The following is a 23341-nucleotide window of genomic DNA, read 5'->3' on the forward strand; positions in this document are numbered from 1 at the left end:
CTATTCTTTAGTTACTACGCAGTTGATTCTTGTATATTACATTTCATGTGTTGTTGGAGTAGTTTTAATAGGACAGCGTCTTATATATTTGCGTTTATATTGTTATATAGCCAAGTTCTTGGTTAGTGGTTGCTTCATTCTGAGGCTTTATATTTATTTATCGAGAGTTTAATTTGTAGAGACATAAATCTAAATACTCTACCTTTAAGTAGAGATTTTTGCCAGATACATTTTTTATTTGTGTCGACATTCACGGGGACTTTAAGTCTCGCTTCAACTTGTTGAATATTCTGTTAAAGGCGAAATTTCCAGTCCCAGTGAAATCGACCTTAACATTGTCTATATCTCAAAAGAATAGAATGAATAATGTTCTTCTGTAGCTGTATGTGCGTTTGTCTGTCTATCTATCTATCTATCTATCTATCTATCTATCTATCTATCTATCTATCTATCTATCTATCTATCTATCTATCTATCTATCTATCTATCTATCTATCCATCCATCCATCCATCTATCTATCTATCAATCTATCTATCTAACTACATACGGGTAAACACTTCTTTACAGAAGAAAACCATTTCTTCGATTAGTAAATGTCGTCAAGAGATTTCAGGTGATTAGCAAGTCTGACTTTATACAAAAGTTATATGTATATATGTGAGTGTGTGTGTGTGTGTGTTTTGCGTTATATATATATTATATATATATATATATATATATATATATATGTGTGTGTGTGTGTGTGTGTGTGTGTGTGTGTGTGTGTGTATAGGGTGCGATGGGTAAATTGTCATTTTATACATTTTATTTCACGCATGCGCTTCTCCAAAACATGTACCCAGAGTGATAAAAATCAAGCCTTCAGTCAACACCATGGTGCTTGGAGTGATCACTAGTGATGGCGACGTCATGCCTCCATTCATTTCCCCCACACAGCCTCAGACTCAACACGGAGGCCTACATCAAGTACCTGGAGTAAGTAGCGTTGCCCTGGGTCAAGAGGGTGGCTGCTCGAAGGCCCTATGTCTGGCAACAGGACTCTGCTCCATGTCACACAAACAGGAGAACCCAGACATGACTGTCAGACAATTTCTGCGACCACATCACCCCTAACTCCCCTTGATTATTTTGTGTGGTGCGCAAGTTAAGCGAGAGACCAACAAAACTCCTTGTAACAACAAAGATAAACTGAAGGCAAGAATTATGGCAGCATTCACCAACTTAAACAAGGAGACCATCCAGAAGAATTGCAGGACAATCCGAAGTTGTCTGGAGGCCGTTGTTGAAGCCAATGGCGATTTTATTGAATAAATGTTCTCTTTAGTATTTCAATATTATATATACATATACATATATATATATATATATATATATATACATATATATACATATACATACGTACACACACACACACACACACACATATATATAAATATATATATACATACATATATATATACATATACATACATACACATATATTATATACATATACATATATATATACATACGTACACACACACACATATATATACATATATATATATATATATATACATATCCATATATATATATATATAATATATATATATATATATATACGTACACACATATATATATATATATATATATATATACATATCCATATATATATATATATATATATATATATATATTATATAATATATATATATATATATATATATATATATAATATATATATATATATATGGCCACAGCTCATAAGCTGAAACTGGAAAAATCAAAAAATCAAAATCATATACATACACACATACATACATATTCAAATAGAGAGAGAGAGAGAGAAAGAAAGAAAGAAAAAGAGAGAGAGACGCACACAAATACACATGTATACCAATACATATACATGTATACGTATACACACACACGTATCTCGGTCTTTCTCTTTGTCAATCCTTTCACAACGTAAAAGACATTTCCTTCTTTTTTTTTACCTACTTCCTCAACGTCATCCTAATACACTGTTGGAGACAGGGAGAGAGAGAGGGGGGGAGAGAGAGGGAGAGAGAGAGAGGTAGAGAGATACAACTTAACAAAACTTCATGTGCTTACACATAATCGCATACTTAGAATCAGTTTCTTACAAACACAGGTCAGTATTCACACACACACATACACACACACAAACACAAACACACACTTATACTGACTGACACACATTTTCACATTTTTTTCTGATTCAAAAGTACGCTTAGTCAAACGGATACACACTTCTAAGTATAAAATATATATATACATAGCTACGCAGTTTACATACACATACATACATACATACATATACAATACACACACACACACACACACTATCTCATACATATAGACAAACATCCACAGGCACATATACACACAAAAGAAAAACTGACAAGCACATACTCGCACACACACACACACATACATACATACATACATACATACATACATACATACATACATACATACATACATACATACATACATACATACATACATACATACATACATACATACATACATACATACATGCTCTGTTCAGCACAGTGACATAGTATTCATACGCACTCACACACTCTTACACGCACATACACGTGTATGTCTTTGTCACATATACACTCACAGACATACAGACAAGTACGCATACACACACACACACACACACACACACACAGACACACACTCAGTTCACACATACAAGAATTCAAACACACACACACACAGAGACACATATACATACATACTTCAGCAATCACACAGACATACAAAGTCACCCATATACTCTATAAAGCATACAGACACACAGACACAGTCTCAATTACATACACATACATAAACAGATACTTTTAGCAAGTACACAAACACACATACACACACACACATGCCGGCATAGAGAGCGGCGGTAAATTGCAAAGTATAAGCCGTAGCTATGTTTAGCCTCAACAGTCAGTCGCACTTACTACTCTGACTACTACAACCATCGCTACTACTACGACTACTACTACTACTACCATTATTACTACAATAACTATCACTACTACTACATTTAGGTCTTGAAGTTAAACAGTTGTCACTGAGTAAAGTCACCGACAGTTGTGTAGACCCTCAGTAAGAGAAGCTAGTCTTTAAAAGAAGGCGACGAGAGAAAGTTCGTTTCAAAACTTTGGACGCCCACTATACCAGACTAGGGCTGGCTTTCTCTTTACTTGTTCTTTGATTTATAAATAATTTATTCAATTAATGAAATCCGAAGGAAAAATCTCCGAACAAAGCAAGAATCGAAACCCTGCCAAACAGGAGGAGAGGATATTATATTAATATATATAATTATATATTTTGTATCTTTTAATTTTCGTGGGATTTACCGCGTTGCTGATGTGTTTTTTGTGTAAGTAGAAAAGAAAAAAAGTTATCGTTTTCTTTTTCTTTTTATTATTATTATCTTTATTTAAGCAGAAATTAATCAAATTTATATATATTAAATTTATGTATGGTCGAGTGCGCTTTACGAAATTCTTTAGTCGAGCATATATATACACACACACACACGTGTGTGTGTGTATAATCGTTGTTTTAATCCCATTATTAGTGAAATGAGGCATTGTTTTAAAGTGAATAAAAAGCTTTATCTTAAATATTATACGTAAGTACTCTTAAATTACTCTGCCTTCGGTCAAAATTTATTAGTTGTAGAAGAAAAAAGAGAAAGTGTTTAAAATCCATCGAACGTGTAACAAGTACTAAGTTATGTGTAAATATATCTAGCAAAACATATATACAGATAGGTAGATGCTACAGGTCCTGTAAGAAGTACTTCATCTCAAGGTACAATGCTTCTTTCGGGTCTCCTTCCTAAAGTATGAGTCTTTAAATGTATGCAAATATTTTCTGATTTCTCTGGAAATTAACCAACCACAGATAGATACTCCTGTCTTTCGTAGGACCTATACCAGCGATCCTTAACTGCGGCTCCTAAGGCCTCATGCAACCCTTCAAACACCCATCCGGCGGCCCCCGATTATCTTCTCTCTATAAATTTGATATATTTTTCTTTAATTGACTTGTGTTTTATTATTTTTTTTTTTGTGCGGATTCCCCAAAAGAAATCTAGGGTTAGGATCTGACCTGGATAATAAAAAGGTCGAAAACCACTGCCATATCACACATACCTATTTACTTACGTACCTTCCCATCAGTCTATCTATCTATCCAGTGTTGTACGCAAATATATCTAGCAAAATAACTGCAGAACCACATATACACACACACACAGGTCCTTCATCTCTGGGGACGAGGCTTTCTTAAAGTATGAATGAGTTTTAAATATATGCAAACATTTTCTGTGGTTTCTAGAAATTCGTAAACCCCACCCTACAGGTACCCCGTACACAGTCTCTTGTAGATCCTACACACATACATATATATCTAGTTGTCCAGAAAGTTTTCGTAAGTCGGCACTCGTATTTTAAGTAATAGAGAGGGTATATTATTTATATAGCATTTCTTGCAAGTGTAGAAGGGCAATGCACACACACACACACACATAATGCCTATACACAAACATAAAGTCGTTTGGTGCCGCTACGACTGGGGTGTGTTAAATGACTTTTGGATGTTGAATTATTGATATTTTTGTCTTTATATGTTTTAATATACTTCGATATATTTAACACTTTTTCTTTCTCTACTTGGTAAACCGAAATGCAATCACAAATAAAACGAAAGAAAGAAAAAAAAAACTCAGAAATATTCGCAATTCTTTCCCGAAAGAACAAGAGATTCACGGTAGTAGAAGGGGAGGAGGCGAATCCGAAACTCCGCCGGGGAGGAATTTAGCATTTCATTTAAATACCATAAATAATAAACTAATTAAGCCATGTTTAATTGGCATTCTTAACTAGATAAAATATAACGACAAACTACTCGTTATATACCGAGCATTATACAAGTCTCTGGAAAAAAATTTGTAAAATCAAGTTTTACTTAATATATTAATTAAAACAAATTAAACGCAGCAGTCATTAAATCATTTGAGATCCTCCTGTTGATTTTGCTTTCCTAAATTATTTTCCTTCTCTCTCTTTCCATCTATCTTGCTTTTAATCTAAATGGGGGTGGTGGGTTGCTTTTGTTGGAGCACCGTGCGTCATCATAGTTAAACAAAATGTGTCTACTTGCTGGACACCTTGGTCTTAATAAAACGAGTATGTTTCTACACAGGTATCTGTTCGTTCACGTTTTATAATGTATATGTAAGCTGGTCACTGTGCATGCACTCACAAACAACGCTATAAGCAGTAGTTGTTGTTTAGCCCCAGGTCAGTCTTAATCAAGCTAGCCTATGATCAAAAGGTATTTCTGCTGCGGTTATTTACTATTTTAGTATAATCGCTTAGATATTGTCCATTGTGTCCTTCCATAGCTTATATTTTTCTCTTTCATAAATTTTTTTTTTCAAGATCGTAGGCTGTGTAAGTTTAGGAAATTTGGTTGCTATTTCTTGCGCGCCGAACGACCGATCAGAAGTTCCCTCGTTGGTTCGTATAAATGCATGTACAGACATACACACTTGCACTGATTTTGTTAGATATGCTAATACAGACGCAGCACACACGGTTCTTTGCATATTTAAAACTGTTGCTCGTATTCTCAAACTATGAAACCAATTCTTACACACAAGTAGGTGTGTGTGTATTATACGCACACACTTGTTTCTCTTGACCCTTACACCCGCATAGAAGGACCAGTCATTCCATTCACACACATACACATATACTGCTATTTAGATCTGCATTCATACAGAGGGCTCACTTATTCAACACATACTATTTCTTTGCATACACATTTTGTGTATGCGCTCGCTGTTATTAACTTTAACCCGCGTACACGAAGTATTCACTCAATACATGCACGTACACCTATTTCTTTGACCCACAACTAATGAGGGATCACTCTACTCGGACAGACATACGAATACCGAAATATATACTCACATAGTCTGACATAAACACATGTTCATAACCTGATATCAAGACATAGGAAACTTATTTCGTTATAAAGATAGTACTAGATTTTCATTGTGTGTATGTGTATACATTATCATTTTATGCGTTTCAGCCCAAGAGCATATATATATGTGTGTGTATGTGAGTGTGTATACATATATAAAGTATATATGTATAGGCGCAGGAGTGGCTGTGTGATACGTAAGCTTGCTTACCAACCACATGGTTCCGGGTTCAGTCCCACTGCGTGGCACCTTGGGCAAATGTCTTCTACTATAGCCTCGGACCGACCAAAGTTTTGAGTGGATTTGCTGGACGGAATCTGAAAGAAACCCGTCGTATATATATATATATATATATATATGTGTGTGTGTGTATGTGTTGGTCCACCACCATCGCTTGACAACCGATGCTGGTGTGTTTACGTCTCCATAACTTAGCGGTTTGACAAAAGTGAACCATAGATTAAGTACTAGGTTTATAAAGAATGAGTCCTGGAGTCGATTTGTTCGACTACAGGCTGTGCTCCAGCATGGTCGCAGTCAAATGACTGAAACAAATAGAGTAATATGTGTGTGCATGACATAAAGAGGCTAGGCTGAAAAAGGGTGAATGACGTCGTCTCTTCTAAGCGAAGGACCGCCTGTGTGTGTATATATACATGTGTGTATGCGTCTCTCTCTCTCTCTCTCTCTCTCTCTCTCTCTATATATATATATATATATATATATATATATTATATATATATATATATATTGTATGTATATGTAAACCTGTGCTATCATCTCAGGGTAGTAGATTGGCATAATTGTTGTGTTGGGGGTAAGGGTGACAGGAATTCCATCTTGTTACCGATGAATAAGGTTATATATACCACCCGAGTACGTTATAGTAGTACCCCAGCGGTCCATAATCACTATGACTATAGTTAGATAAGCCGGTATTGGCTGGCGACTTTTCAACCCAAATTGTTTCGCTACAACTGTTGAATAGGTCGGAAAATTATATTTTTTCATGCTTCGCTTAAGCAAAATAATACTAATAACCTGGTATTACAAACTCGATATGCATATATGCTTCAGAATAGTGTTAGGTGAGTTCAGAGCTTGTAACATGAAGCCCTAGGAAGCTATAAAGTAATGCACAAGTATTCAGTTCTTGAGTTCATTGCATAATTTTCTGTTCGTTTGTCAATTTATTTAACAGATGCATGCAAGCGTGTGTGTCAAGGGAAATAATTCAAATGTGCCAATTGCTTGAATTTGGCTAATTAAGTTAAAAGATGTCTAAATGTTGTACACTATAAATTCTTAATTTATTTTAAATTTTCCTCTTAGTTGGAACTGCACATACTTCCAATGAACACGCAGATGCACACACATACATATATTCTTTTATTCTCATATATAGATATAAAACGTACGTTTTGGTACTTTCGGCCCTGGCCATGTCTAACTTAATGTATCGTATATGCGTGTTAGTTATGTGTGTTTCTATCTATCTATCTATCATGTTGATGTGATTCAGTGTCGGCTCGCTTTCTACCAGTCCAACGAAGGCTGAGCAAGCCGAAGTCACCCACTAATTTTATTAAAGGTTAGTAAATATGTACTGTACAAAATATCTTGAGTAATTCTTCAGTTTATTGGAAAATTATTCTAGCAGTGATACCGATAACGAAACGTGCCTTTTTTCTTCTTTTTATTTTATTATAACGACATTAAAACAAACGTTAATAAGCATGTATGAATGGATGTTGAAAACTGGGAACAGGTGACAGTAAATCGATCGGCTTGGAAAGTGATCTACGATAGTTGTAAAACATACGAAACACAGAGTCGGGCACTCCACCTTGAAAACTAACACTTCCTAAACTTATCTTAACTTGAATCCCAAACATTTTTCTGCTGTAGGACCACTCCGTCCAAAGCCGGTAATGCTGGTCATATGAGATTTCACGATGACATTTACAAACTGAAGTGATCGTCTTCAGTAAAGTAGCATCAATTACCGTGTGTGTGTGTGTATATGTATGTATATGTACTATGCCTGCCTTTAATCACAGATCTGTCGAACAGATTTGACCTGGGAACTAAAGGACAGTAATATGCTATGATGATGGTGCTAGTGGTGGGGGTGTTACAAAGTCAACTGTGTTATTGGTCCATTCAGTTGTCTATAATTACGAACAAGAGTAGCCACCAGACTATAGTTTGAAATTGAATGAGGGTTAGGGTGTCATAGCTGTTTTCTTAGTTTTAAGTGCTGATGACACAGTTGTTGTTTAACCCGGGGTAAGAAGCACTGATGAAGAAATTCCAACTATTGCTCGCGTCCGCCGCAAACTTTTTACTTGTTTCAGTCACTGGACTGTAGCTATGCTGGTGCACCGCCTTGGTGGATTTAGTCGAACGAATCAACCTCATTACAATTTTTTGTTTTCTGTTTTAAAGTCTGATAGTCTTCTGCCGGACCGCTAGGTTACGGAGATGTGAACAAACCAGCACCGGTTGTCAGATGGTGGTGAACACACACACACACGTGTGTGTGTGTGTGTTACTGTTTTCTGGCCTTGACAGTTCGTGGTAGTTGTAAATTGGAGCCACCGTCATGCAAGCAGTATCCTCTGCAATCTTCCGGGAAAAACATGTCTGGTTATGGGGAAATATTTCCTTACTTGGAAACAGATGAGGGTCGGCAATAGGAAGAAAATCCGCCTCAACACATTCCTTCTGATCCATGAGAGCATGAAAAGGTGGACGCTAAAAAGATAATGATGATGATATCCTTTCTCCTTTACGGACATTCCCCGCCAGGATTAAGAAGCATTAAGGAAAAATATATTATTCTCAATATTTTCTTGTCTTCGTGTAGCATTTCGTCTTTTATCTTTTACTTGTTTCAGGCATTAAACTACGCTTAACCTGGGGCACCGCCACGAAGAATTTCAGTACTTATCTTTTAAAACTGGTATTTGCTAAACCGCTAAGTTACGCTGACGTAAACCCACCAACATCAGCTGTGAAGTCGTAGTGGAACGCACACATGTATATATTAAACTTCTTTCAGTTTCCGTCTACCAAATCCGCTCGCAAGGCTTTGTTTGGCCTGATGCTATAGTAAAAAACACTTGTCCAAGGTACTAAGCAGTGGGACTGAACCCGTAACCATGTGTTTGGGAAGATAATTTCTTATTACACAGCCACGCCTGCCCCTGTTGGGAGTGATACAAAAATTTCTCGTGCCCTTCACATGGTAACTAAAAGAATAAAGTTAAGCCTAATTTAAAAAATGTAATTATATAATTATTGCTGGCCTTGTTTTATTAATTATACTTGTGTAAAAATTATGAATAGTATATTTTTTCAAGAAACTCAAACATTAATGTAAATTAGCTAAATCCTTTAATTTATAAAAAATAACTTGTCGCGCACAGTTTGAAAGAAAGCGGATTAAAGTCACTTATTCACTTCCTGGGGCTAATTTATTATCTTAACAACTCCTATCTAGGGGTACAAGGTCAAAAACATTTTGAGAAAAGGATTGACAGATACGCTAAGTCAACATCCATGTCATTTGAACTCAGACCACGAAGCTTTTTTTCTGATACTTAGAGTAACAGCCACTGAAGTTTGAGAAGAGGAACTTAGGAGATTATATCTGTGATACTAATAATCTCAGATTATAACTGAGATACTAATAACGTTCGACAACTTTAATTACCTGCTACAGAATTAATGTAATTTGTAGCTGGCTAGGTATTCCACAGACACCTGTAATCCTTAACAGAATTCTCCGGCAGAATCAGCATTAATTTTGATTTACATGTACAATCCATCCGACAATCTTCATTATTGTTTTCGTCCACCCGATTCTACTTACAAGATAAGGACCATCCCCAAGTTATAACAAATGGCGTTTGCTTGCTGCCTTTTCCGGCATACAAGTCGAATTTTTCTTTTCAGTCTAAAATTTATTGCTAAACGAAAGCTAAGTCGTCTTATATAGAAAGTGCGGTAAATAAATTGTCATCTAAATTACGCAAAAAATGAAAATTACACTGACACCTCATTTTAACAGATACATTTACCAAAATTACATAAAAATATCTTGAAATACTAAAGAGTAAATATATTCAATTAAATCGCTATTGTCTTCAACCACGGCCTCCAGACAACTTTGGAATCTCCTGCAACTCTTCTGGACAATCTCCTTGTTTAAGTTGGTGAATGCTGCCTTAATTGTTGCTTTCAGTTCATCTTTGGTGTTACAAGCTCTCGCTCAGCTGCATCTCACGCATAATAAATCAAGGGGTTCGCAGTCCGAAGAGTTAGGTGGCGAGATGTTAGGGATGATGTGGTCGCAGAAATTGTCTGACAGTCATGACTGGGTTCTCCTGCTTGAGTGATATGATGCAGAGTCCTGTTGCCAGACATAGGGTCTTCGAGTAGCCATCCTCTTGACCCAGAGCAGCTCTACCTCATTCAGACACTTGATTTAGACCTCTGTGTTGAGTCTGAGGCCGTGTGGGAAGATGAATGGAGCCATAACGTCGTCATCACTCCATGATGTTGATTGGATGTTTGATTGCTATCACTCTCAGTACAGGTCCTCAGATTGACACCTAAACAATCTGAAATTTCTGGCAGAGTTAACTGCGTCATGGTGCTGTTTTTCTCACAGACAGTGCCCAACTGATCCTACCATACTGTGTCATCGACAATGTCGGCAATTTACGTATCGCATCCTGTATATACGCTACGTCTAGTTAATAGGACTAAAAATTCCGTATGAAATATTGCAGAATTTGGAAAGATAGCAACAATGTTTAAATGATTAATGTTTACACTATATACATCGACTTGTATTCTGGAAAATACAGTAAGATGTCACATAGTGTGATTCGAACTTAGTATCTCGTGATCTCGTAGCCGAACTTCTTAACCGACCGACTACATTCCACCTACAAATAGCCTATGGTACAAAATGGTTAAAACGCCAGGAATTCAATGATTTGAGGTCGTGAAAGAAAACCATTTCCTTCATCATTCGTCTGTAATCTAAAAGTCATATAATAGAAGAGAAAATTAGAAGCGTGACGTTTGCCTCTCCGTTACAATTTAGTCTGCATTGATTTGCTACTATGCGTCTGTACACTCACACACACACACACACACACACACACTAAAATGTAACTTGTACATAGACATACGTGTGTGTGCCAGCTTTGGATAAATGAATAAGCTCTACTACATATACATGGGCGCATATTGTGTGTGTGTTCTAGCTCCGAATAAATATGTTTTCCTGCATTAAATACGTCGTTTTAATTCTTTCGATTTTAAACTCAAACGTATATAGGAGTGTATGTGCACATAAATCTTTTACTAGTTTCTCGTTGAACTGAGGCTATGCTGGGAACGACTGGCATGGCGAGAACGTCTGATTATAAAGTCTTCTGGATTAATCATGAACTGGAGCTAAACAGCAACAACAAACAGCAAGCTCTGATAAAGTACGTTTAAATATGATAGTGCCATATCGTATTGTCTACTCCCACACTAGTCTACCTACTTTGTTTAATGTTATCGGTGTAGTATTAACCGTGTAGGTTTATTAATATGTGAAACTAGTGCTGTGTAAATATGTCGTGAGTACTTACTATATCGTATGTTGTAGTGAATAAAAATGTGGGTTAATCATAGACGAAGTCTGAAGGAGTAAGACAAAAAGTTTGTTTACAAAAAGTCTGTTATCTGCTATGTGTGTGTAAGAGCTGTGTGTCACCTGATCGGGCCGTCGGTGACTAAACCGGCAATCATTCCCTACCCAGCTTGCTTGGTTTGGAGCGTGGTTTTCGTTTAACACACTTGCAGGACGAAAAGCAAAACCCGTGAAAGAGGTAGATGAACTCAGTCAACGACCGTCTAACAGCTAGGAGTGAGAAACTCTTAATTTTTCTTTTTGCATCTCTCTAAGGAGAAGGAAAATTCTGATGTAACACATGTGACTTCTGTTTGGATCCAATGATTGTAGATTAGTTCGAGGTGGGATGCATACGTTGTTCTGAAAGTGGAACCTGGCTCTGTGTTAGGCCTTTCCACATTAAAAAAAAAATGCAAAACTATTTAAGGTACAAGCATCGCTTTTTGACATCTCAATTGTGTTAAACGCTTAAGGCGACGAGCTGGCAGAACCGTTAAGCACGACGGACAACGTGTTTGGTGGCATTTCGTCCTTACGTTTCGAGTTCAAATTCCCCTGAAATCGACTTTGCCTTTCTTCGATAAAACTTGCTGACCTTTTTGATTATGTATTTCAAACTAGATAAATGGGTCTACGCTGATCTATAGGCTTAGATCTGTAATGATTTCATTCACATATATGATTTTTCATATGAACATTAAATCAACCCCTGAACTTTCTATCTGCTTAAGATGAAAGGCAAAATTTACCTCGGCGGGATTTGAATCCATGACATGAAAGTTCGGAACTAATTCGGTATATTGATAATTCTGATTTGGTCTGCTACTTTTATCCATTTATATATAGACGAAAGAAAGGGGGCAGAGGTCTAGACCTTGCCAATGAACTCCATTTCGCTCTACATCACTCAAGATGCTTAAATTGTAAGCGGTTGTTAAAACGGCTCCAGTACTTGAACTAGTGTTTAATTTTATGGACCCTAGAAGAATAATGGTATATTAGCATCAGAACCGTAGTGGTGTGGTAAGAAGCTTGTTTTCCAGCCACATGGTTCCGGTTCTATCGGTGTCCTTTTGCCGAACCACTAAGTTACAGGGACGCAAACACCAACACCAGTGGTCACGTGGTCGCGCGCGCGCGCACACACACACACACACCGGGTTCTTTTGGGGATCTTTTCTGTTTGGCTGCACTTTTTGAAATTTTAGAATCATGTGAAAATGTTCAAATTTGGTATATCGATGTAATTTTCAACGCTGAATCTCATTTTGTTTCCGTCAACTGAATCCACTCACAACGTTTTAATCAGCTCATGGCTATAGAAAATAGATTTGCGCAAGGTGCCACACAGTGGAACTGAACCCGAAACCATGGGGTTAAGAAGCAGCCAGGACGACGGCCTTCTCCTGTTTCCGTCTACCAAATTCACTCATAAAGCATTGGTCTGCCTAGGGCTATAATAAAAGAAGATGAAAAAAAAAAAAACCACAAGCCCAATGTGTTGAGCAAGTGGAACCGACTGAACCTGAAACTGCGTGGCTGCAAAAGCTTAACCACACAGCCATGCCTGCTCCTACTTCTCTTACCAAAAAAAAAAATGTATATATTTGAGCTTGTGCCAAGAGTTAATTAATTATTCAAACTTCTGCAAAATCGTTCGTCATATTTTCCTTTCTCTCAGCTATCACTAAGGTCGTGGTATGTCTAGTTGTTGTACTTAATCAGTGCTGGATCAGTCACTTAAAAGTCGATGCATATCACTGAAAATATATTAGAAAGCCGAGTAATTTGACGAGCGACTGACTCCATTAAGTCGAAGCAGGTTATCCCCTTCTCTTCTTCACTCCACCGCCAACAACAGTTCCCGACTTTCTACTTTCTTTCAATTATATATATTTTGCTCACTTCACCAGTTTTTGTATTTATTCTGCGCTTGAATGTTTTAAGCATATAAATCACGCGCGCGCGAGCACAAGCCCCTCACACACACACACACACTCGCATATCTTAGGCAATTTCGGTTCTGATTAGCAAGGAGGGCTGAACCTGGTCACAGTGATATTAAAAAGGCCAGTAAAAGTAAGCATGCGAGTGTGTGTGTGTGTGAAGTATATAAACATAGTACTTACTCACACACAAATGCATAAGCGATTCAGCTGAAAACAAAAAAAAAATTAATTTAAAATTTTGTACGGAAATTGCCGAACAATCACTTTCGTTATCCCACTACTTTGATCGAAAGATAATCAAATAAACCTCAACTTTAGTCGATTTATCCGGCTTTACGTCGATCTCGACAAACATAATTAAAAGCATAAAATATTTTAGACACACTGAGGTGGAAGATTTAAAAAATGTCTTCGAAAATATGTGCAAATAATTGAAACATTATAGAAACTAATGAGTAAAAAATACTTTTCGAGTTACGTTGCTTTTCGAATTAAATTGCACGTCCTGGATCCGATTACAGCTGTAGTTAAGGTACGCCACAGTGTCTGTGTTTATATATATATGTATATACACATACACACACATGACACAGATAAAAGGCTAAATTTTATTTATATGCTCTAGGTTTTCTCAGTAAACAATAAATATGAACCTCAAACTAGATGACACACGCATAAGAACACATTCATACTCTCTATGAATAAATTATAATAGAACTTGTTTCATCCGTGGATTCGTAGTGTATTTCTCTCTCTTTCTCTTTATGACAGATATATATTGTCTCGCTGTTTATGGTTGACAGAATGAGAAGATCAGTGGATAAAATTCGTCACAGTTTTTAGACATGTTCTTTGCGTTGAGTTCAACGTTAACGCTGTTGAACTATTAACGGGCGCAAGCGTGGGTTGTATGATGAAAACTTTTGATTCCCAACCTGGTTTTGGATTCCGTTCCACTGCGCGACACCTTGGGCAAGTGTTTTCCACTGCATACAGCTTTGGACCGACCTTGTAAGTGGATCTGGTAGTCAGAAACTGAAAGAAGCCCATCGTGTGTGTATGTGTCCGTGTTTGTTCTTCATCTCCGCTTGACAACCGGTGCTGGTTTATTTACGTCCCCGTAACCTTGTGGTTCGGCAAAAGATACTGATAGAATAAGTACCAAGTTTTGGGATGGATTTGTTCGACTAAACGCCTTATGGCGGTGCCCCAGCATGGCCGTGGCCCAATAACTGAAAGAAGTAAAACCACATACATACACACGATTTTGAACTTTTAACGCTCGAACGATTTTGGCGCTGGATAACAGTTTAATTTTTATTTACTGGTTTATCAGGACAGTGTAGGTGGTGTGTGTGTGTGTGTGTGTGTATATATATATATACACACACACACAATATTCCATGAATTGTGGATAATATATTTACTATTTAGTTGTCAGACTGAAATGAGTGGACTGTTTGCGCCGTCATTTTTCTGTACTTCACGCGCGTACGAATGCACGTCATTTTATTCAGTTATCCTGTGTGTTCCATGGTATAAAGTGTAGTAAAAATAAAGCTGGATTCAGAGAAGAAAAAAAAGCGACTTATTTATACATTTGAATCGTAGATATGGTATTCTGGTGATCTGACGAGTTAACTTTGTTTGCATCAATTTGTGACTATACGATTGTATTGTATGATGCTGAACACACATACGTACGTGTAATTTTGAATACTGTAATTAATATTACACACAGCGTTATGTAGGTTACGAAACGGCTGTAATCATATGAGAGTCATATGGAATAAATAAAATCTATATTTACCTTTCACGCCTCTTCAAGCTTATATATGGGCCCACGTGAGACACAGCAACTCAACTCTCTCTCGCTTTGTATAACTCTCAGTTTTTGAAGACCAAGTACCTTCTTCCGTATGCCCTTCTCCAGTCGAAGGAAGAACACATCTTACCCAACTACGCCCAAATCTATTGCTATCTTCTCTTTCGTCTTTCGAGAATATATGAAAGTTACCTTCATTTTGTTTTAATTTAATTTTGGAAAAAGAGTATATCATCTGCTTCGCACTTTCCCTGGTAAATTTGTCGGGTAAAGAATCATTGCCATTTGTAATCTATTTCGTTCATTCATCCTTTAGTTTCAGCTAGCAGCTCAAATTATTTGCTCCTTTTGACCCACAGCCTTTGCAAAATATGGGGTGCTGTTGGTGGTGTTGGCTCGTAGGTTTTTTACAATTTCCATTCTAATTGTTTCTAACTCGATTTTCTTCTTTCATTGTTGATACTAGTTTCTGCTTGGAGCTCTGACCCGGATGTCTGACCCTCCACTCCACCCCCAAGGTGTCGCTAAACACCTGAAACGATTTTGAGCATTAAGGGTACTGAATTATTAACAAACTGAATTACTGAAAAAGTGCGATAATTCAAGGCTTAAACTAGTTATTAATTTCCAGCCAAAGATCGATGCAAAAACGACTATTCACCAAACCTATTTCACATTAAATATGCTGACAATATCAATATAATATGACTGAATTTTTTTTATTTATCAATTTATCTTAGTATTTTCGTTAAATTTCTTTAAATATTTCTTATTAGAAAGCAATAATGACTCAAAGGAACGAAGGAATTATTGTTTTAAAATGAAGAAATGTTTTTACTTTTAGAAATTTGATGTCAGTTAGAATTGGGGTCAATTAGTTATCATTGACATGGAGCGATCACTGGTATAAGAAGTTTGCCGACTCCTAAGATATTCATCCTCGCTATTGTCGTACTTAGCTGCTTAAATAGAATGGTAGGGTAACTGCGCCGCTGTTATTATTCAATAGGAGCCTACTCTTTGTTCTTACAATATGCACAACGAAAAAAATAGCTAATGAAGATCTCTATTTTTACACTAGCAGCTCTCAACATATCAGGCATGATGGTAATTCTGTGAGTGTCATAAAGAAATACTTTATAAAAATGCTAATGAGTATCTTGTCTTTTACTTGCTTCAGCCAGCTGCCATGCTGGAGCAACAACTTGAAGAATTTTAGTCGAACGAAATCGACCTCACTACCTTTTTTTTTTTCTTTTTAAGCCTGGTACTTGTTCTGCCGGTCACTTTTGCCGAACCACTAAATGTAAACACACAAGCGGTGGGCGTGGGGTAGACACACACAAAGATCTATAATATGCGACGGGTTTCTTTCAGTTTCTGTTTACCAAAGGCTTTGGTTGGGCTCAATGATCAAGGGTATAGTAGGAAACACTTGCCCAAGGTCCAACGCAGTGGAACAGAATCCGGAACCATGTGGCTAGGAAGCAAACTTATTACACACAGTCACGTCTATGCAAAAAAACACCCAAAACATGAAGGCTACAGGGCTAAAACAACGTAACTCTCCACCACCACCGCCAATCAAAATCACACTAAACTGGGAAATATTTCAAATATTAACACTATTAATTTTTGGTTGCTTTTCTAAAAATATTAATAAATGGGAATACTAATTAGATGGGTCATGGTGTGCGACGGTTCAGCACTCCTAGTTTATACATTTTATCCCCGCTTTCTTGAGCTATGTGCAACTCCTCATTGTGTGTTTATGTGACTAACTGGTTATATCTGATTACTTTATAGTATGCTTGCTTTCATTTAGATGGCTGTCATTTCTGTTGGGTGTGGTTTATTCTCTTGCATGAGTGAATGTGTGCGTATACAGACACACACACACCGTACCCGCTCACCTTTCTCTTTTATAAACCTGACACTGCAACGGGTTTCACGTTATACGAAAACATAACAGTCGCATAACTTGTCAAATGTTAAACGTAAACACACACATATATATATATGTATATATATATATATATATATATATTATATATATATATATATATATATTCATTTATTTATTTCTAAATAGTTTAGTGTTAACATATTTAATGTTGTGAGCATCGAATATCTAATTGGAAATAATTATGTTTTGGGGAAAGATAACGTTAGCTCAATTACTAATAATATTTTTATCATTTTCCGTAAGTAGGCAATGGCATGTTTTGTATAATTACCTCGCTTTGTAACTCTTTGGTTTTGGGTTTAGTACCACTGCGCAAGCACCTTGGGCAAATGTCTTCTATAGCCTCGGACCAACCAGTGCCTAGTGAATGAAGTTGTATGATGAAAACTGTGTATGTCTGTCGTGTGGTGGGTGTCTTTTCTGTTTGGTTGCACCTGTAGAAATTGTAAAGTTTAGTGAAAATTTTAAAATTTGGTGTATTGTAATTTTCCATACTGAATGTCAAGGGCTAATTCACTTCTTACCAAATGTGTTTTGAGCATTTAACAAGCGCAAAATAACATTGTGGGTAAGCAGCTTGGCTTGTTATTAAGGAAACAGGCACTTATATATCTGTGGCTTTCGACTGGCTAAAATTATCCAAAATTTGCAAACTTTAACAGTATTAATTTATGTCGAAAATAAATTTCATGTCAATGATTATCATACAAAACTACATCAATACATCAAATATGAAATCAAAAGGAACAAAAACTGAATAAATTGAAAAGTGGCAGCCAAACAGAAAAGATCTTCTGCGTGTATGTAATCTTTGTGTGTCTGTTTATCCTCTCACACACACATACACACAAACCAAACCGCTTAATTTGTACCATTTTTTCTTCTACCGCTTTACAAGTAGCAGCCTACTTTTTACAACAAGACTTAGAACCGGTTTAGTAAAAGCACTCAAACTCGTATGTTTAGCCTATATCTACACTTTTATTTTATTTATCCAAACTCTGAGATGCTAACGATAGCGCTGTTGTGAAAATTTGGACAGAGCAGTCTAATCTGAAACAGACTGAGCTGATCATCGTCATCGTTTTAACATCTACGTTTACATGCATGGGTCTTTTCCTAAATACATAATTATTTCCCTCATTTTCCTTCCACTTTCACCCTCATCTTCCTCCCACATCATATATATATGTGTGTGTGTGTGCACGTATGTTTATATTTTACGTGTTTCTGTTATTGGACTACTGGTGTACTGCTTTGAAGGGTTTGGTTCACTAAATCTATCCCAGTACTTAGTTCTGTCGGTCTCTTTTCTCCCGAAGTGCTAAGTTACTCGGACGTAAACAAACCAACACCAGTTGCCAAACAGTGATGGGGAACAAACGCATATACACTCATACTCCACATATATATATGTGTGTGTGTGTAGCACCTTGGGCAAGTGTCTTCTGCCATAATCTCGGATTGATCAAAGCTTTGTGAGTGAATTTGGCAGACGGCAACGGAAAGAAACCAGTCGCGTTTGCTCCCCACCACCGCTTGACTTGTGGTGGTGTGTACACATCCCAGTAACTTAGCGAATTGGCAAAAAAATGCCAATAGAATAAGTACAAGAGTCGATGCGTTCGACTAAAACTTTTTAAGGCATTGCTGCAATCTAAATGATTAAAACAAGTAAAAGAGAAAATACACCCACACGCAAACACACAACAGGCGTCTTTCAGTTTGCTAAATCCACTCACAAGGCTTTCTTTGACTCGGGGCTATAGTAGAAGCCACTTGCCCAAGATGCTACACAGTGGGACTGAACCCAAGAACCGTATGGCTGGTAAATTTTTTACCACGCAATCACACCCTCATCTCCCACATTTTCCTTTCCTCCCGCCTCATTCTCAATTTCCACCCTAATCCTTGTCTTCCTCCCATTTCGTCCTTCATTTTCATACTTATCTTTACCTTAAGTCTCTCTCATCATCATTTTGTTTTTTTCCATGCTGTCAATCGATATATATTTAAAAGAAAAGACTCGCTGTGTACATGGCTGGATGAATTCAGTCTGATTTCATTAGCTTTACTTACTGGAAGACGGCGGTGGATTGTGGCTGACGACGGGTGATGGGAGAGGACTGTTTTCTGAACGACACAGGCTCTGTCTGTGTCCACTTAATTATGCAAGTCTATCTTCGTTTCTTTCGGATGGCACCGCTCTCTTTCTCTCTCCTCCATTTCTTTCTTTTTCGTTATCTTCTTTCATTCTTTCTCTTTTTGCCCTCCATTAACCTTTTTCTCCACATACACTTACTCCAATCATGTCACTGATAAACCGAAAGCCCTTATTAAACTAACGACTGTTGCTTGAGATTTGAGTCCTGTGATTTTTATCCACTCTCCTCTCACTGTTCTAAGTCTATGTTTCTGTCTCCCTCTCTCTGTTATTCCATCCTTCTCTCTTTCTCTCTCTAAACGCCGAGCGCGCGCTCAATATTGGTTCAGATTTCTGTATCAAACACGACGCTTTTCTGTCTCTCTCTCACACTCTCTTTGTCTTTCATACACTTTTCCTCTCTCTCTCACATACTCTATCTCTCTTTGTCTCTCACACACATTCAAACACACACGTACACAAATATAAACAGCATAGGTTTAGATATTAAGTATTAACACTAATTTTGTTTGTGTAGCAGGTCGGACAACCTTTATGAAGTCATTTGACTTGCTAGAAATATCAGCTAAACATTCCTCTATTTGATAGCGTAGTCGTGGCCCTAATAAATAACCATAGAAGTGCTCTCCTAGGGGTAATTTGACGCTTGACTACATCAGAGCTCTGACTCGAAAATAGCTTTATCTGTTAGCTCTGTCATATCTCCATGAAGATGGGCCACTGCGTTCTGGGTTCTAATCCAACCAATGTCAACGTTATCCTATATTTCTCCGTGGGGGCGGGTGTCGATTAAGATAAAATAAGATACGAAGAACTGTAATTGATAATAATAAGCAAACCTTCCTCCCTTCAAAGTTTCTGGCATTGCACCAATGTTAGAAGCAGTAGATTAGTAGAATCGTTAAAGCGTTGAATAAAAGGCTTAGTGGTATTTATTTCCATTCTTTACATTCTGAGTTCAAGTCCTACCAAGGCCAGCTTTGCTGACATCCTTCTGGTTTCAGTAAAACAAAGCACCAGTTAATTAACTTTCCTCCTACCTCAATAGTGTTTTTTTTTTTTTACCTCCATTTAAAAAAAAATTAATTGGCAGTACTTGAGCTGAACTACGCTCGAGAAATGATGTTCAGGACTTCATTATCCTGAATAGCTTCACGAAATTTGAGGATCATTTGCCTGTTGTTTCTGCCAAGTTAAGCAACCATATAAGATCCAGATTTTCCCTACCTATTTGCATTGAAAAGGCCCGAAAAAGTTTCTAGACGTTACCACTTGGCTTGCATTTTTTTTTATCGTGTGGACTAATTTGAGAAAATTTGGTAGCTATATCTAACAGATCGAGTTACCACGTAAATCTTCATTATTTAGTCCCGTGAAAGTTCTAACTGAATAAAATGGAGGGTCAAACGGCATTCCTGCTTTGATTGCCTATCTTTTTTGGTAATATCTATATTCCCTTATCAAGACGGCAGGTGTGTGACTGGGAGGTTATTTTTATTTGGTTGGCATTTCTAGCCGGTCGGACGACCGCATAGGGGATCCTCCTGGTTGCCATCCGAAGTATCAGCTATTTCATATTGTTTGGTGCCTTATATGTAACGAAATGTGAGTGTATATTATAGTAGTGTGTGAATGTTTACGCGCGCGTGTATTTATATATACACACACACACACACACACACTTCCCCTTCATTACTTTCTTCGAGCATCAAGCATATATATTCACCGTGAACGTCCTTTGGATTTCTGTTGTTTTTTGTGTTTGAATTCGTCGTTCGTTATCGATTATCCTGTGTGTGTGTGCCCTCACACACAGTGAACAACAAGCATAGTTACATGTATGACACATGGTGTGTTTTACACAATCGTAAACCAAAACCCTTTTATATTACTCACTCGACATATTCTTAAAAGAAAGAAATATTCCCAAAGAATTCCCTCAATTGATAAGCATCTGTCCTTCCTATCAGCCAGTTCCAAACCACAAACCTTCAAAGCTTTCTTCTGCATTCAAGCCTGAAAACACAGCATCAAGAGAGGTTCAAGCAGATGCCTGTATATAAGCAGTATCTATCTATATCGTATATCGACTCTGTTTGCGTGACATGTCACCTTCTATTATTACTACCACCACAACCTCTTCTTAATGGGGTATTTTCGCTATTTTTACGTCCATGCTTCCATGAAAATGGTTTTTCCTTGGAGCAATCGTTTTTTTCTTCTTTTTTTTATCATTATTATTACTTCAAGACCTTTTGCTGCTTGCTAAGTCATTCAAGTGTGAAGTTTGCAGTTTGTTTTTAGAAAGGCAAGTAGATTTAATATGCCTTTATTTCCCACGATAATAATACAGAGGGCGTATAAAGATTTAGACTTGCGATTTGTATTTGGTTAATAATCCGGCACCTTAAATACACCTACCTCTTAACACCTCCTATACATCATATGTATGTAATGTACGAATACACTAGCTTTGGATTTTTTTCTCATTTGATTCGCAAAGCCCGATTTACTTTTCTTTCTTTTATACAAAAGGTAGAAGAAAATTAATAGGATCTGATTATCTAAAATTACTTGAAATGTTAATCTGTAGTGGTTAGCAATTTTTTTGTTATTATTGATTTTTCCAAAAATTCATGTGATTTGGGTAATTAACTTGCAAGATCACATCTCATTTTATCTATTTCATTGTTTGTCATTGTACTGTGGCTGTGCTGGGGCCACTGCACTGAAAGGTTTTAGTTTGAAGGCATATTAACTCCAGTACACGACTGCAGTGCTTTTTTTTTTAAAGTCTGTTACTTATTGTATTGAAAACATCAGCCGAACTGCGTAGCTACGGGTACGTAAACAAACCACCACCGGTTGTCAAATGGTTGTGGTGGCAAACATCAAGATGCATACATCATTTATATATATATATATATATATATATATATAATATATATATATATATATAATTTCAGCAAAACAATTAAGATTCAAATGAATTCAAATGAATATGGTACTTAACTTAGATGCATCAGAATTCTTTATGGTATTAACCATAAAATTATGTGGGGTGATTATAACCAAGAATGGATCATTCTTGTTACTTTTTTCTTGGTTATATATAATGAGAATCTGGGGCTTTTGAAAATGTACCCGAATCTCAAAACATACAGTCGTTTTTACATTTTGTTATAGATTTATTAAAATATTAAACCGGTTTCGACATTCGGTCTGTTTGGAGCTATAGTAGAAAGACACTTAAGTCAGAAACTACACGGCTGCAAAGCGAGCTCCTTAACCACGCACGAGTTCTGTGAAGAACACGGAAAAGATGTCTAGATTTATAGTTTGTGAGGATCTCTGCCAACAATGAAAACTATTTTAGATCACGATGGGGGTCCTCTCAACCAACTAGAAATAACATCGAATCTTCAAATCTCACCTTTTATCTTTTTTTTTTCTTCTCTTCTCTCGGTCTTGTTATGTCTGTACTTTACATTTGATAACGTGATGCTGTGTCGTCTACGCTTTCCTTTTGATCACACGATTGTGTATCGTCTGGTATTTCCATTTGATCACGTGATGCTGTGACGTCTACTCTTTCCATTTGATCACGTGATACGTGTCGTCTGCTAGGTGTGCCTTCGAACAATGTATTTCTCCGTTCTGCCGTTACCCTTGTTTCCCCCTCTCCCCACACAACCTCCAGTTACTCTTTCGTC

General features: G+C 37.0%; 1 protein-coding gene across 2 annotated transcripts in view; it reads left to right on the forward strand.

The window, feature by feature from the left end:
* Window positions 1-3057: 3057 nt before the first annotated feature.
* The window catches only part of LOC115212037 (plexin-A1), a 695010-nt gene continuing 674726 nt past the window's right edge, over window positions 3058-23341 (forward strand). For both annotated transcript variants that reach the window (XM_036502774.1, XM_036502773.1), the window contains exon 1: window positions 3058-3401. The gene's annotated coding sequence lies outside the window, so the exon portion shown is untranslated. The remainder of the gene's footprint in view (window positions 3402-23341) is intronic.

The sequence above is a fragment of the Octopus sinensis genome, linkage group LG5 (assembly GCF_006345805.1).
Source record: "Octopus sinensis linkage group LG5, ASM634580v1, whole genome shotgun sequence".
In the NCBI taxonomy this organism is placed as follows: Eukaryota; Metazoa; Mollusca; class Cephalopoda; order Octopoda; family Octopodidae; genus Octopus; species Octopus sinensis.